Genomic DNA, 14,472 nt, shown 5'->3' with positions numbered 1-14,472 from the left:
ACCATTAAACTCATTTGTGCTGGTCCATACATGGCAACTGGTCACTGTGAACATGATCACAGCACGATGGGCATGCAACGCATCTACATCTGACAACATGTTGCGTAATGTATGTCATGAGGCACAGTATTGCACATAGAAAAAGATGTGAAGATCAGTCAAATGTGTACTGTAGAGACACTGGATGACACACAGCTAACATAATTCTTGCTGAGTGCACAACACTGACCATTCCCCATCTAATCCACAGGTGACCAACAACTCACTGCTGTGGACAACATGAATGACCAGCAAAGCCAGTCTCATATCGGTCAGGCACACCACCTGCACATTGATCGAGTGATAATGTTTTCTATTACGGAAATGTGCTCACTCGCCTGTGGTGGCACAAGACCGACACGTGTGCAATCAATGGCCCCAACAACATGGGGAATGTGCCCAAGGGGATAGAAGTCTTGCTTCACACCTGCCAATTCTGCTCCCCGGGGGAAATGTATGTATATGTCCTTGTAGATCATCATGACTGCAAGAACATCCCGCAGCACCATGATGAACATGGGTTGTGACATCCCAGCAGCACTGACCATGGTCTCCTGGAAGCATCCCGTCGCAAAAAAATGGAGAGCTGCCATCACCTTGTAAGTTGGTGTGAAAGCTGTTGGGTAGTGGCGACGAGGCTGCAGGTGGGGCTCCAACAGATCATAAAGGGTCTTTAGGGTGGCTCTGTCGAGATGAAACTTGCGAATGATTGCTATATCCTCCATGTCCTCAAGCAGTGTCAAGTGACATTTCAAATTCGGCCTCCTCCTAGTTGAGATGAAATTGGACACATGTCAATGACATCCAACATGAGATGGAACAGAATGAACAAACTCTGACTTAAGGGATGTGTGACACACCATGTTACATGGGTGTAAGTTTGAGCCACACATAGGGCACACCTCTCCATTTACAATATACCAGTGGGTAAAACACCATAGGTCAATGTTAATGCACATATTTTCAAGGTCACATTCCACATGTGCACGCCTGGGAGCGTGTCATCCTGCCATTGTGCAACAAATCAACACAACTGTCTCATACTTATCTGCTCTACCTGTCACACCTCAATCATCATTCAAACTTGGCACACATCCGCAACACAATGATCACAGTTTTCGGTGAATTGACAATTGCTTGTATGAGCACACAGATAAGCACAAGTAAGTAACATCATCATACAGTGAGACAAACCTTGCCGAGGTCATCACTGCCCCACAACACATTCATATGTGTACATATTGTAGAGTCCTCTACAACACTGTTCTACCTCACCAACCATCTAATGCATTTGTGACATGTTAGGGACAACAGACCAATGTACGTCACACATACACAAACATGGCCCATGTAGGCATCTGTGGAGTCAAAGGAACATTGACAATGTGTGCAAGGTGATGTGCACTTCACCATGTGGCCACTGTGCACTGTTGAAGTGTTCCTGATGGACATTGAAATTGTATGTGCCACAAATTGCGGTCGCTACTGCCTGGCCCCGGGCGCTGTGTCACCAGCACCCCCCTTCACACAAGTGCAGTAGTCATTGGCATGGAGGCATGGGAAGATGGTTGTGGGCATGCTCTGCCACCCTACTTGCGGTAGCTACTGCCTGGCCCTGGCGGAATGTCACCAGCATCCCCTTCACACAAGTGCAGTAGTCATTGGCATAGAGACATGGGAAGATGCCTGTGGCATGCTCCGCCACCCTTCTCGCGGTAGCTACCGCCTGGCCCCGGCAGTGTGTCACCAGCACCACCCCTTACACAAGTGATGTAGTGCTGGCCATAGAGACATGCCCAAATGGCAGTGGGCATTCTCCGCCACCCAACTCGAGGTAGCTACCGCCTGGCGCCGGCAGTTTGTCACCAGCACCACACCTTACACGAGTGCGGTCGTGCTAGCCATAAAGACATGCCCAAATGGCGGTGGGCATGCTCCGTCACCCAACTCGCGGTAGCTACCGCCTGGCCCCAGCGGTGTCTCACCAGCACCCCCCCTTCACACAAGTGCAGTAGTCATTGGCATGGAGATATGGGAAGATGGCGGTGGGCATTCTCCGCCACCCTACTCGTGGTAGTTACCACCTGGCCCCGGCAGTGTGTCACCAGCATCACCTCTTACATGAGTGCGGTAGTGCTGGCCATAGAGACAGGCCCAAATGCCGGTGGGCATGCTCCGCCACCCAACTCACGGTAGCTACCGCCTGACCCCGGCGGTGTGTCATCAGCACCACCCCATTCACAAGTGCAGTAGTGCTAGCCATAGAGACATGCCCAAATGGCAGTGGGCGTGCTCCGCCACCCATCTAGTGCTAACTGCCACCTGGCCCCAGTGGTGTGTCACTAGAACCCCCCTCACACAAGTGCAGTAGTCATTGGCATGGAGACATGGGAAGATGGCGGTGGGCATGCTCCAACACACTACTCGCAATAGCTACCGCCTGACCCCGGCGGTGTGACACCAGAACCCCCCTTCACACAAGTGCAGTAGTCATTAGCATGGAGACATGGGAAGATGGCGGTGGGCATGCTCTGCCACCCTACTCGGGGTAGCTACCGCCTGGCCCGGCGGTGTGTCGCCACCATGGGGCATTGCCTACAGCCAATGGGAGCGATGATTGCAGTGGCATGATGCAATTTTGAAGATCGCGGTAGGCGTGCTCCACCACCGTGGAGACGGACATTGGATGCTTTTGAAAGATGCACCATCGCGATAGAGAACCCCGAGCCCCTGCGGTGCATCACCGCCATGGAGAATTGCCTACAGCCAATAGGAGCGATGATTGCGGTGGCATGATGCAATTTTGAAAATCGCGGTAGGCATTCTCCGCCACCGCAGAGGCAGACCTGGACAACCAATTGTTGCAGCTTGGCACCTTAGAAATGACCCCAGGGGGCTATAAATGTGTGGGAGTGAGCCTCACATTTCCACTGCTCACAGAGCCTGCTGCCGGGGACCCTCAATTGCTGCTGCCTCCAGAGCCTACTGCCTGAGACCCTCATCTGCTGCTGCCTCCAGAGCCTGCTGCCAGAGACCCTCATCTGCTGCTGCCTCCAGAGCCTGCTGCCTGGGACCCTCATCTGCTGCTGCCTCCAGAGCCTGCTGCCTGGGACCCCTCACCACCCAATTCCACCACAGGTGTTCCATGTCCACAGGGATGCCAAGGACAGAGAAGATCTGTGCCAGTCCATTCACAAGCGAGGAGCTGGAGGTCCTGGTGGACGAGGTGACAATGTGTCACTGATCATTTCCCCCTCTTTTCTCCCATGCCTGCAGCTCAAGGTACACCAGTGTAAAGGCTGTGTGGAGGGCAATTGCAGCAGGTGTGCTATGATGCCCATTGTTTACCACCTGGGTGTGTTGCTGGCCATGGAAGGGTACAGTCAAACACACTCACTGTGCAGCTTCTCATGTCCTGATTTTGCACTTTGCCCTGCCAAAAGTGTGATGTTCCACTATGGACATTGCCCAAATGGTTTATGTGTGATGTTCTTGTGCTATTAATCAGTGAGGATTGCTCATGTGCACTTCAGCTGTGTGTGCTGCCCAGTGCTCTGGTCAAGACGGTCCTGCTCTTGTATCCCAGAGTGGTGCATCTGTTCTTGTTGTGTTGGATGTATGTGTGTTGTCTGTGGTATTGCTTCACTTCCTGGGTGTGCTGTTGTGCTTGTGCTGTGCTGATTTGTGTTGTGTGTGTTGAGGTTGTGTCAAGCATGTCTGTGTGTGACTGTTCTGCTTGGTGTGCACACACTGCTTGTTGTGTATACAGTGCTGTTTGTATGTGGCATTGGCATTGCCTGATGTGCATCCCCTGATGTCCTCTAGTGTTTGTTCATTTTTGATTTCATGTGCATCTGTAGTTGGTTTCGTGTGGCAGTGTAGTTCGGCGATGGTGCACTTTTTGTGCGATTTGTGGTATGTTGTGTGTGTTTTGGTCCTGAGTGATTATGTTGTGCACTCCTGTTGTGTCTGTGCTCCCATTGCCTTTCAACAGTTTTACTGACATTGTATGTCTATTTCTGATGGGGTTATGTGTGTGTATCTGTAGTGTTTTGTGTTTGTGTGTTGTTTTTGGGCAGACATCTGTTCAGGCATCCCTGTGTGTGTGTTATGTTTGTGGCTACACCCAGGGTGTGTGTTTGTTTGTGTGTGTATGTACTGGCAAATATTGTCAGACTTCAGTGTGTGTGACACTGGTGTTGTGTGTTGTGTGTTCCTGTGTAGCCACTCCTGCAGTGGCTGTCTCCCTGGTTGTCTGTTGTGTGGTGCAGGGTGTGGATTGAGCTTGCTTGTTGCTGTGCTTGTTGCTTGTTACTGTGCATGGGGGTGCGCAGGATGGGCAACTGGCCAGTGCCTTCATGGGGTGTGTTGATGTGTGGTGGGGGGAGGTGTGTCCCTGTGGTCTTTGTGCCCTGCCCATGCTTTGGACTGGCTCTGTCTTCTGCATTGTGCGCATGTATTGACCGCTGCGATGACGTGATCGGGATGTTGCTGCAAGTTTGCGGTCGATGTGTGTCCAGGATGCAGTGGGGTGACTTTGTGGCAGGTGGGTCATGTGTGGGTGCACTTGTGGATGTGTTGATGCCCCAAGCAGGGTGTCTGTTGTGGATGTGGACCCTGTGTGAGCCCATGTGTTGTGTGTTGTATTTGTGTAGTTGCGTACCTGCGGCGGCGTAAGCGGCAGCCCATGAGATGATAGTGCGGTAGCAGATACAGCACCGGGAACACATGTAGGGCAGGGTCCATGGCGGTCATGACCTGGTGGAGAGGACCTGGATGTGGTATTGCACTCCGCTTTTGAGTTTCCGCCGTCTCGAGTTGGGCGGTGTCTCTGCTGCGGTGCGTTTGCTTGTTTGGGCCATCCTAATTTGTGGAGCGGGCGGACGTCATTCCGTACTGCAGAGAGTCTCCATTGGCTCCCACCGCCGCGGTGGTGGGTGCACTTTGATGGCGGAGCGTGTCACTCCACGGCGGACGGGAATTTGCCTATGTTTTGAAATACTAATATGGCGGACGAGTTTCCCACTGCTAGAGGGCGGAAAAAGGCATTTTTCCGTCCGCCAGCACCACACTGGAGCCACCGCCCGACATCCTAATGGACCCCTTTGTTTGGATGTCACTGGTGTCTTCACACTTTTTTCTAGACGGTGCACTATTCCATCCCCCTCACGGTTTGACCATTCTTGCAGAATCCCCAGACTTTTTAGTTATATTCCTAAGTCTTTCTTCTTTTCCTCTCGTTTCTTTTCTTCGCTTTTTTCCTAAATTTTGTTGCTATTTAATCAATATGTCTTATGTGGTCTTATATAAACGCTCTAAATCATACACACATTGTATGCCAATACAGCCCTGCAGAAACCCATGTTTGGGCTAAATGCGTTGGCTGGTTCCATCAATTGCATATCAAGTACATCCGGAAATAAAAGACCAGAAACGGCTCACTGCTAACGTTTTATTATTGATTGTGTATAAACTGTGTGTGTATATATATTGCCTCTCATCCAACTAGCTCTTAAAGATCAGTAGAAACTTGGCAGACAAGTGAGAATGGGCAAACATTATGTGTGACTGAGATTAACAGGTGTGATATTGTTGAGGAGGTAGTGTTGTGGAACACAAAATAATGCACACATCACTATCACTGTATATCATTTGCAAACATGTGTCCATTTGTGTACAGTGTCCCTGTGCAGTACCAGTGTTTTGAACTAGGAGGGTGTCCTAGAGATGTATTTTTGATGATTGATAAGAAACAATCCCAGAGAGGTTACCTGTATATGTGCAAATTAGTTAAGGACCCCACCTCCCTTGCCTGGTCCCTGGCGGTGCATCATTTTGCAGAGGAGTCTATGGCATCCACCAATTTTGTCTGCACTGGACTCAATTTTGAAAATCATGGAGGAGGTAGAGCAGCGCCAGGACGTGCACAATGGGCTCCATAATGCTAGGAAATGAGTACAAACAAAGATTTCATAGAGTTAAAAAAAATTACACTTTTACAAGAAGAGACAAGATTAGAAATATAATTTTGTAAAATGTGTGTCCTCACAAATCTGCTTCAAACACTTTCTTTCATAGGGAAAAGGAGGGACAAACTGGAACAAAAACTATATGGCCTCCATCAGATCAAGGTGCACTCCAAATAAGAAAACTTGTCAGAACATTATACTTTGTAAAAACATCATCATTGCAGTTACAGCAACTAAATTATGCTCTACTGAACTCTAATGCAGCATGTCAACAGTATTATGAACAACATACAATATTAATACATTGATGCACTCTCTGAGAGCAATAATTGTCCAGAGGTTGTTATGTTATGTTACGCACATTTATATTGCGCACAGCTGCCCCAGCTAAGGGGCGTCCTGGCGCATGGCAGGAAATGTGCAACCATTACCAAGAACACAACACATAAAAACAGGAAGGGCATTTAAAAGAGAAAGGTTTTCAAAGCTTTGCGAAAAGCTAACAGATCATCTAATAGCCGCAGTTCCACTGGGAGGGAGTTCCAAAGCTCGGCTGGCCTGACCCAGAAGGATCGGCCACCAACCCGACACAACCTGTATCGAGGGATCACGGCGAGAGCTTGGCCTCCAGATCTCAGAGAGCGGGAAGGAACATACCAAGACAAAAGATCTGCAAGAATTGGCGGACCTCCTCCCCTCAAGATCTTAAACGCCAGACACAGCACTTTAAACTGGATACGTGACTTGATGGGCAGCCAGTGCAGTGATCTCAGGACTAAGCATGGGCGTAAAATCCGCTCCGCTCGCGGATTTTTCGGATTTTCGTCAAATTCGCAATCCGCGAACTCTCGCGAATTTGTCGAAAATCCGTGAATCCGCTCGCGGCGGATTTTTTGCTTGGTTGCGGCGCGCGGCGTGGTGCACGGCGTTCACTTTCCGTCATTTAGCGTTTGCCGAGTTGTTTTTCTTTGCGAGTGCCGCGCCATTTTGGATCTTGCTGCGTGTTCCCGCGGGAGTTTGGCGCCCGCGAATACGTAATCGCGGCTTGCCACCTTGCACAGCACACCTCGCGAGAGTTCGCAATTGCGAACACGTAGTTGCGGCGGAAAGGAACAATCTCGCACTTGCGAAATAGAGATTTTGCAATTTCGCACAAGAAAATCACCAGCAAACAGGATAAACCTTCAGAAAATTATGATTTTTATCAGAATCACTCCTCAGGTTGACATTTGCATGGCCTTTTTTTTTGCAAGGAGTCCATTTTGGGGGGGGGGGGAGGAAGGAAGTGCCCCACAGTCTCCAACTTCCTGTTCCTGTCCAGCAGGCTCCTCCCAGTGCTTTGTCCATCTCCTGGTCACTTTCATTTGGATCTAGAGCTGGAAGGATTACTTTTTGTGGGTGCTGCTGGATATTTGGATTTGAGGCCTTTTTGACTGTCTTTGGATCACTTTTGGATTAGAAATCAACTTTCACAAGTAAGTTTGTTTGGGGCATTACAGTTGCTGCAAGTACAATTTTGGAACTTTTTCAGAACATTAAATAAATTATATTGTGGGTAGCCACAGTATCAAGTAGGACCAGGGTTGGTTATGGGTGCATGATACAACTGTTTTGTTGAATTTAAACACCATTGAGGCCATGGATGGGCTGGGATTGTGCTGATTTTTGTCGTTTTTTTGGGCCTGCTGGTGTGGCCCTTTGCCCAGGGGTGTGGTGAGTGTTGCATGGGCCTAGTCTTTCTGTGGGGTGTCTTCTTGAATTTAAACATAATTGAGGCCATGGATGGGCTGGGATTGTGCTTATTTTATTGTTTTTTGTCGTTTTTTGGGGGCTGCTGGTGGGGCCTTTTGCCCAGGGGTGGTGGTGCATGGACTGAGTGTGCCTGTGGTGTGGTCTCACTCTCTTTGATGTAAACATCATGGATGGCATTGGATTGTGGTTATTTCTGGCTGTTTTTCTGTTTTTTGGGGGTGTACTGTTGATGTGGACTGGCCATGTGGGTGGTGGTGGTGGCCATCTTGAGTGCTGGCTGGTACAGGCAACATGTGCTTGGGGTGTAAGGGGCCATTTTGAGGAGAGGCAGTGTCTGAGGCCTGCACTTATTTTGCCTACTTTTCATCCATTATGCCCAGGGGTAGTGAGTGTTGCATGGGCCTAGTGTTTCTGAGGGCTGGGATTGTGCTGATTTTATTGTTTTTTGTCGTTTTTTTGGGGCTGCTGGTGGGGCCTTTTGCCAAGGGGTAGTGGTGCATGGACTGAGTGTGCCTGTAGTGTGGTCTCACTCTCTTTAATGTAAACATCATGGATGGCATTGGATTGTGGTGATTTCTGGCTGTTTTTCTGTTTTTTGGGGGTGTACTGTTGATGTGGACTGGCCATGTGGGTGGTGGTGGTGGCCATCTTGAGTGCTGGCTGGTACAGGCAACATGTGCTTGGGGTGTAAGGGGCCATTTTGAGGAGAGGCAGTGTCTGAGGCCTGCACTTATTTTGCCTACTTTTCATCCATTATGCCCAGGGGTAGTGAGTGTTGCATGGGCCTAGTGTTTCTGAGGGGTGTCTTCTTGAATTTAAACACCATTGAGGCCATGGATGGGCTGGGATTGTGCTGATTTTATTGTTTTTTGTCGTTTTTTTGGGGCTGCTGGTGGGGCCTTTTGCCAAGGGGTAGTGGTGCATGGACTGAGTGTGCCTGTAGTGTGGTCTCACTCTCTTTAATGTAAACATCATGGATGGCATTGGATTGTGGTGATTTCTGGCTGTTTTTCTGTTTTTTGGGGGTGTACTGTTGATGTGTACTGGCCATGTGGGTGGTGGTGGTGGCCATCTTGAGTGCTGGCTGGTACAGGCAACATGTGCTTGGGGTGTAAGGGGCCATTTTGAGGAGAGGCAGTGTCTGAGGCCTGCACTTATTTTGCCTACTTTTCATCCATTATGCCCAGGGGTAGTGAGTGTTGCATGGGCCTAGTGTTTCTGAGGGGTGTCTTCTTGAATTTAAACACCATTGAGGCCATGGATGGGCTGGGATTGTGCTGATTTTATTGTTTTTGGTCCTTTTTTGGGGCCTGCTGGTGTGGCCCTTTGCCCAGGGGTGGTGAGTGTTGCATGGGCCTAGTCTTTCTGTGGGGTGTCTTCTTGAATTTAAACATAATTAAAGCCATGGATGGGCTGTGATTGTGCTTATTTTATTGTTTTTGTCGTTTTTGGGGGGCTGCTGGTGTGGCCTTTTGCCCAGAGGTGGTGGTGCATGGACTGAGTGTGCCTGTGGTGTGGTCTCACTCTCTTTAATGTAAACATCATGGATGGCATTGGATTGTGGTGATTTCTGGCTGTTTTTCTGTTTTTTGGGGGTGTACTGTTGATGTGGACTGGCCATGTGGGTGGTGGTGGTGGCCATCTTGAGTGCTGGCTGGTACAGGCAATATGTGCTTGGGGTGTAAGGGGCCATTTTGAGGAGAGTCAGTGTCTGAGGCCTGCACTTATTTTGCCTACTTTTCATCCATTATGCCCAGGGGTAGTGAGTGTTGCATACTTGCTAGTCTTTCTGTGGGGTGTCTTCAATGTAAACATCATGGATGGCATGGGATTGTGCTCATTTTTCTGTGTTTTGTCGATTTTTTGGGGTGTATAACTGAACTGATGTTCCTCTGTCTTCCATTGCTTTTAGGTGCACAAGAAGACTCAAGAGAACCACCAGTGCCAGGAAGAAGTCCTGCAGCGGTGTGTGTGTGCAGCATAACGTCACGCGACGTCACGTCTGGACACAGAACTCTCTGCAACTCGTGCAACTGCTGCCTGCTGACCTGCTCTGAAGAAGATGGCCCCAAAAAACGTAACCCGTAGCTCCTCTAGCAAGAAAGGTGCCAGTAAGGAGCAGAAGAAGCAAGTTACCAAGGACACTGGTGTGCCGCCCGCCCCTTTTTTTGGGAGTAAAAAAAAAAGTATGCCTGCAGCAGCAGCAGCGGGATCTGCTGGGGACCAAGCTGGCAGCAGCACCCCCGCTCCATTGGGCTCAGTGCCACCACCACCACCACGCCAACTTAAGTCCAAGCCCTTGAGTGCTGCAGAGGCAGCCAGTATAGTTCTTCAATCAACATCGACCAGTGATGTTGGCTCATCGCAAGAAAGCAGCAGCAATGTCCCTCAATCAACACAGGTTGTTGTAGCTCATCTGACGAGTGTTGAACAACCACAGCCGCAACAACAATCACATGTGCAAGTACAAGCCCAAGTACATGTGGAAGGAGAGGCAGCGCAAGGAGATGCGCAAGCAGAGGTGCATGGAGGGTCACAAGTGCCCACAATAGTTGTTCCTCCCGAAGTAGGGGCACATCAGGAAATCGACAATCAAGGCGAGGTATCATTTGAGGAAGCCACTCCTCCTGATGATCCTTCATTGTCTTTCACACCCCTAGCAAGAAAGAGATCAAGGGTGGTGTCTACATCCTCTTCAAGCACACCTCCTTCTGATGATACGGATCAAACTTGGGAACCAGCACCACAGCCGTCTGAGAGTGAGGCACACCATGATCCAACAAAGGTAGTTAAGCGTAAAAGGAAGCTCGTCCAAAGTCTCAGAGTTATGGAGTGTGATGAGGCTCAACAAGAAGTGGCGGATACTGCTGCTGATGAAGACTCTGCCAACGACGACCCAGTCATCATAAAGGTCACTGCAGCCCCAGCGGGCATGCAGCAAACAGACATTTTGACCCTAGCCCGAAGAGCTGCTGAGCGTGATGATGATGATGATGTTGTCGATGAGGAGGCAGTGGAAACACCACAATCATTGGAGTTAAGTAGTACACCAACTCGTCCCGCTTCCATATTTCTTTCTGGCAAGAAGAGACCTCCGTCAACCTCGACCTTAATTAGTGGCGGTGAAAGTGCAAAACGTACAAAAGTTGGGCAATCCAGATCCTCCACTTCATCTGGCATTAGCTTCATGACCACCACCACCAGTATCGCCGCCTCCTCCAGGTCCCACAGACACTTCAAGTCCCCAGTTTGGGACTTCTTTACTGTTTGTCCAAAAAATCCAAAGTTTGCCATTTGTACCCTTTGTAAGCTTGCAGTTAGTCGTGGTAAGTCAGGTACCAACTATGGTACCGGCGGCCAGAGAGGTCATCTTGAGAGAAAGCACACTGTCAAATGGTTTGCGCACCTAGATGCGATCAAGAAAGGCCAAATTCAAGGAAACGTTGATGTTTTATCTGATGATGACGAGGAGGAAGAAGACGTGTCAAACACTTCCCTTACACCCAGTACCCCTGTCAGCAGCACACCCAATGTGAGGCACACTAAGAGTGTTGGAGCGAGTGAGACACCAACGCACAAAAGTTCACCAGCGAGCAAAATTGGGTCAACGAAGTCATTATCAGCCCGTAAATGCTTGGTCCAGGGCAACATTAGAACAATGCTTACTTCAGACGTGCCATATGAACACAACCACCCACTGACGCGTCTGTATAACACTAAGCTGGCTAAAATGCTAGCTGTGGACCTTCTACCTTTTTCTTTTGTAGAAGCGGTAGGTTTTCTTGAATTAGTGGCAACGCTCTGCCCTAAATGGAAGGTTCCGAGCCGGTTCTATTTTGCCAGAGTTGCGGTTCCAGCACTACATGAAGATGTGCTGGAGGCGATTGGGGCAGCTTTGCAGAAGAGTGCTGTTCACACAATACATCTGACAACAGACATGTGGACCAGTGGCGCAGGCGCTGATTACATGTGCATCACTGCACACTGGGTCTCTTTTTCAGGTGTTAAAGCAAAGCTAAACGCAGGTGTTGACCCGGACAAAGTTTTCAAAGCTGCTCGGAAACATGCAACACTAGCCATGTTTGGCTTGGAGAAAAGTCACACAGCAGAAAACCTTTTGGAAGAGTTTAACAAAAAGGTCTTGAAAATGCTATCCCTCCTAAAACGCAAGATTGGTTATGTTTCCACGGATAATGGCGCCAATGTAGTTAAGGCCATGTTGAAGGGTGACCATTTTAGAGTGCCGTGTTTGGCGCACTGTATCAACCTGGTAGTTCAAAAATTCTTGAGTGATAAACAGAGTCCAGCGTTCGAGGTAATGGCCACCTGCCGCAAAATGTGCAACCATTTCAGCCATTCTTTTAAGGCCCGGAAGCATCTGCGGAGACTGCTACTTCAACGTGGAATGCCAGTGAAAGCACTCATCCAGGAGGTGGCTACACGTTGGAACTCAACCTTCTACATGCTTGAGCGTCTGTATGAGCAGTATACGGTACTCGATCACTATTTCTTCACAGAGGCTACATCTCAGAAGGAGGACATGCGGATGGGTGCGGCGCAATGGGACATAGTTAAAAGCCTGACAGACATGCTTCGTCCTTTTGAGTTCTTCACACGTGCAGTCAGCCAGGAGGACTGTAATTTGGGAAAAGCTATCCCATTGTTGTGCATGCTGGAGCACCAACTGATGGCGGTGTCTTCTGAGTTTGAAAAAGATGAAAAAAAAAAGACCATTTTATTTTGTCTGAGAAATTATTAGAGCGCCTACGTGGTGATGAACGTCTTAAAATGATCAACTCAGAACAGCATTACATTTGTGCTACTATTCTGGATCCACGCTACAAAAAGGCGCTGGCAGGCGAAGCATTCTTTCCTTTTGCTGATGCAGATGTTCAAAAGTACAAACATTGGTTAGCCTGGTCAGCCAAGAGGTTTGAAAAAGAACGGCAGGTTATTGAAGGAGAAGCCAGTACATCAGCATCAGCATCAGCAGGCCATCCCCAGTCACAAGAATCCACTTCTGCACCTGTGGCTGGAGCACAAGTGACCTCTCAGCCGTTAAAGACACCGGCAACTGGATCATCTGCACCACACACAACAGTAACAGTGGCTGCTGTAGAGGATTGGCTAAGTTTGCTTGGGTATGGTTCTCGAAAAAATGTCACAGCCACAGCAAAAAGTAAGCAAAGTGGAGGAACCGTTGATGACCTTGAGTCGATGGTGCAGGACTATCTGAATGACTCAACAGAGGTCTTTCTTAATGATGAGCCATTGCAGTATTGGCATGGCAAAAAACAATTGTGGCCACAGCTCTCCAACCTGGCTATAAACTATTTGTCTTGCCCACTCGCAAGTGTGTCTTCTGAACGTGTTTTCAGTGCCGCTGGTGGCATTGTAACTCCCAAACGGAGCCGCCTCTCGCCCAAAAATGTGGAGCGGCTGACAATGATCAAGATGAATCAGCACCTCATACCACCAGTTTACAAAGTACGAGAAAGCACGCCGCATGAAGACGAGGAGGACGGCAACGTAGATGAGGGGATTTGTTCTCTGTTCGGTGGCACTGACCTCATCCAGCCTGAATTCGCAGAGTATGATGACGAAATCTTGTTCTTATTCCCTGACACCGAGCCCTGAAAATGAGACAATCAATCAAGAACTTTCTTTTTCGTCCTTATTCACTTTTATTCCTGTGTGCTTTGTGTCTCTCTTTCTTTGTTTTGCACAGTTAATTTAATTCAAACTTTAATCACCTAATCCCAAAAACAAGACCATCATCAGAACTGTCTTCACTTGTTTGCTTATTGATTTGAAGGTGCCGCAGTCTACATTCCTCAGGTTCACAAGTTCTGAAGAACATGCTCCTCTATCCTCCTCCTCCAGACTGCGATTTCCCTCAAAGCAGAGTGCTGGATTACGCCCAATGAAGAAAGACTCAGCACTTGTGGGGGTGTTGTACTTCTTTGCGGGTGAGTTGACGGATTTGGGCCCATTGCTGTGAAGCTCTAATAATGGACAAAAGTGTTTTGGACCAAATATGAGGTGGAAATTTCTTGCCGTTTTTGCTGACTTGCTTGCCTTTGAGGTGCTCTTTGGCGGGGTTCCGGGTGTTTGTGGGTAATTTTTGGTGTCTGGGAGCACTGCTGCGACAGTCTAATCTTGATTGCATTTGCTTTTCAGGAAATCCGTGGTGGAAAACAGGAGTTATGATGATTGATGATGATGACCTAGCTGCACAGCGCCGCGTTTGGACCGAAGGCCGAGAGATATTGTAAGTATGAGATTTAGCTTTTTTGCTGTTTGGGGGTGTTGTCGGGTGGTTTTTTCCGGGTGGGTTGGCGGGTCTTGCCTGGGGCATTCCTGGGAAGGTCTAATACCGGATAGAAGTGTTTTGGACAAAATCCTGAAGGAACAGCCTTTTTTTTGCTATTTCTTCTGTCATCTTGCTCAATGTAGCGTTTTGGGGGGCTTCCTGCTGTTCGTGGGTGGGTTGCGGCCGGGGTCTCTGTCGAAGCACTGCTGCGACAATCTAATCTTGATTGCATTTGCTTTTCAGGAAATCCGTGGTGGAAAACAGGAGTTATGATGATTGATGATGATGACCTAGCTGCACAGCGCCGCGTTTGGACCGAAGGCCGAGAGATATTGTAAGTATGAGATTTAGCTTTTTCGCTGTTTGGGGGTGTTGTCGGGTGGTTTTTTCCGGGTGGGT

The sequence above is a fragment of the Lissotriton helveticus genome, chromosome 1_1 (genome assembly GCF_964261635.1).
Source record: "Lissotriton helveticus chromosome 1_1, aLisHel1.1, whole genome shotgun sequence".
Classification (NCBI taxonomy): Eukaryota; Metazoa; Chordata; class Amphibia; order Caudata; family Salamandridae; genus Lissotriton; species Lissotriton helveticus.
The sequence above is the reverse complement of the archived record's forward strand: the minus strand, read 5'-3'. Positions refer to the sequence as shown.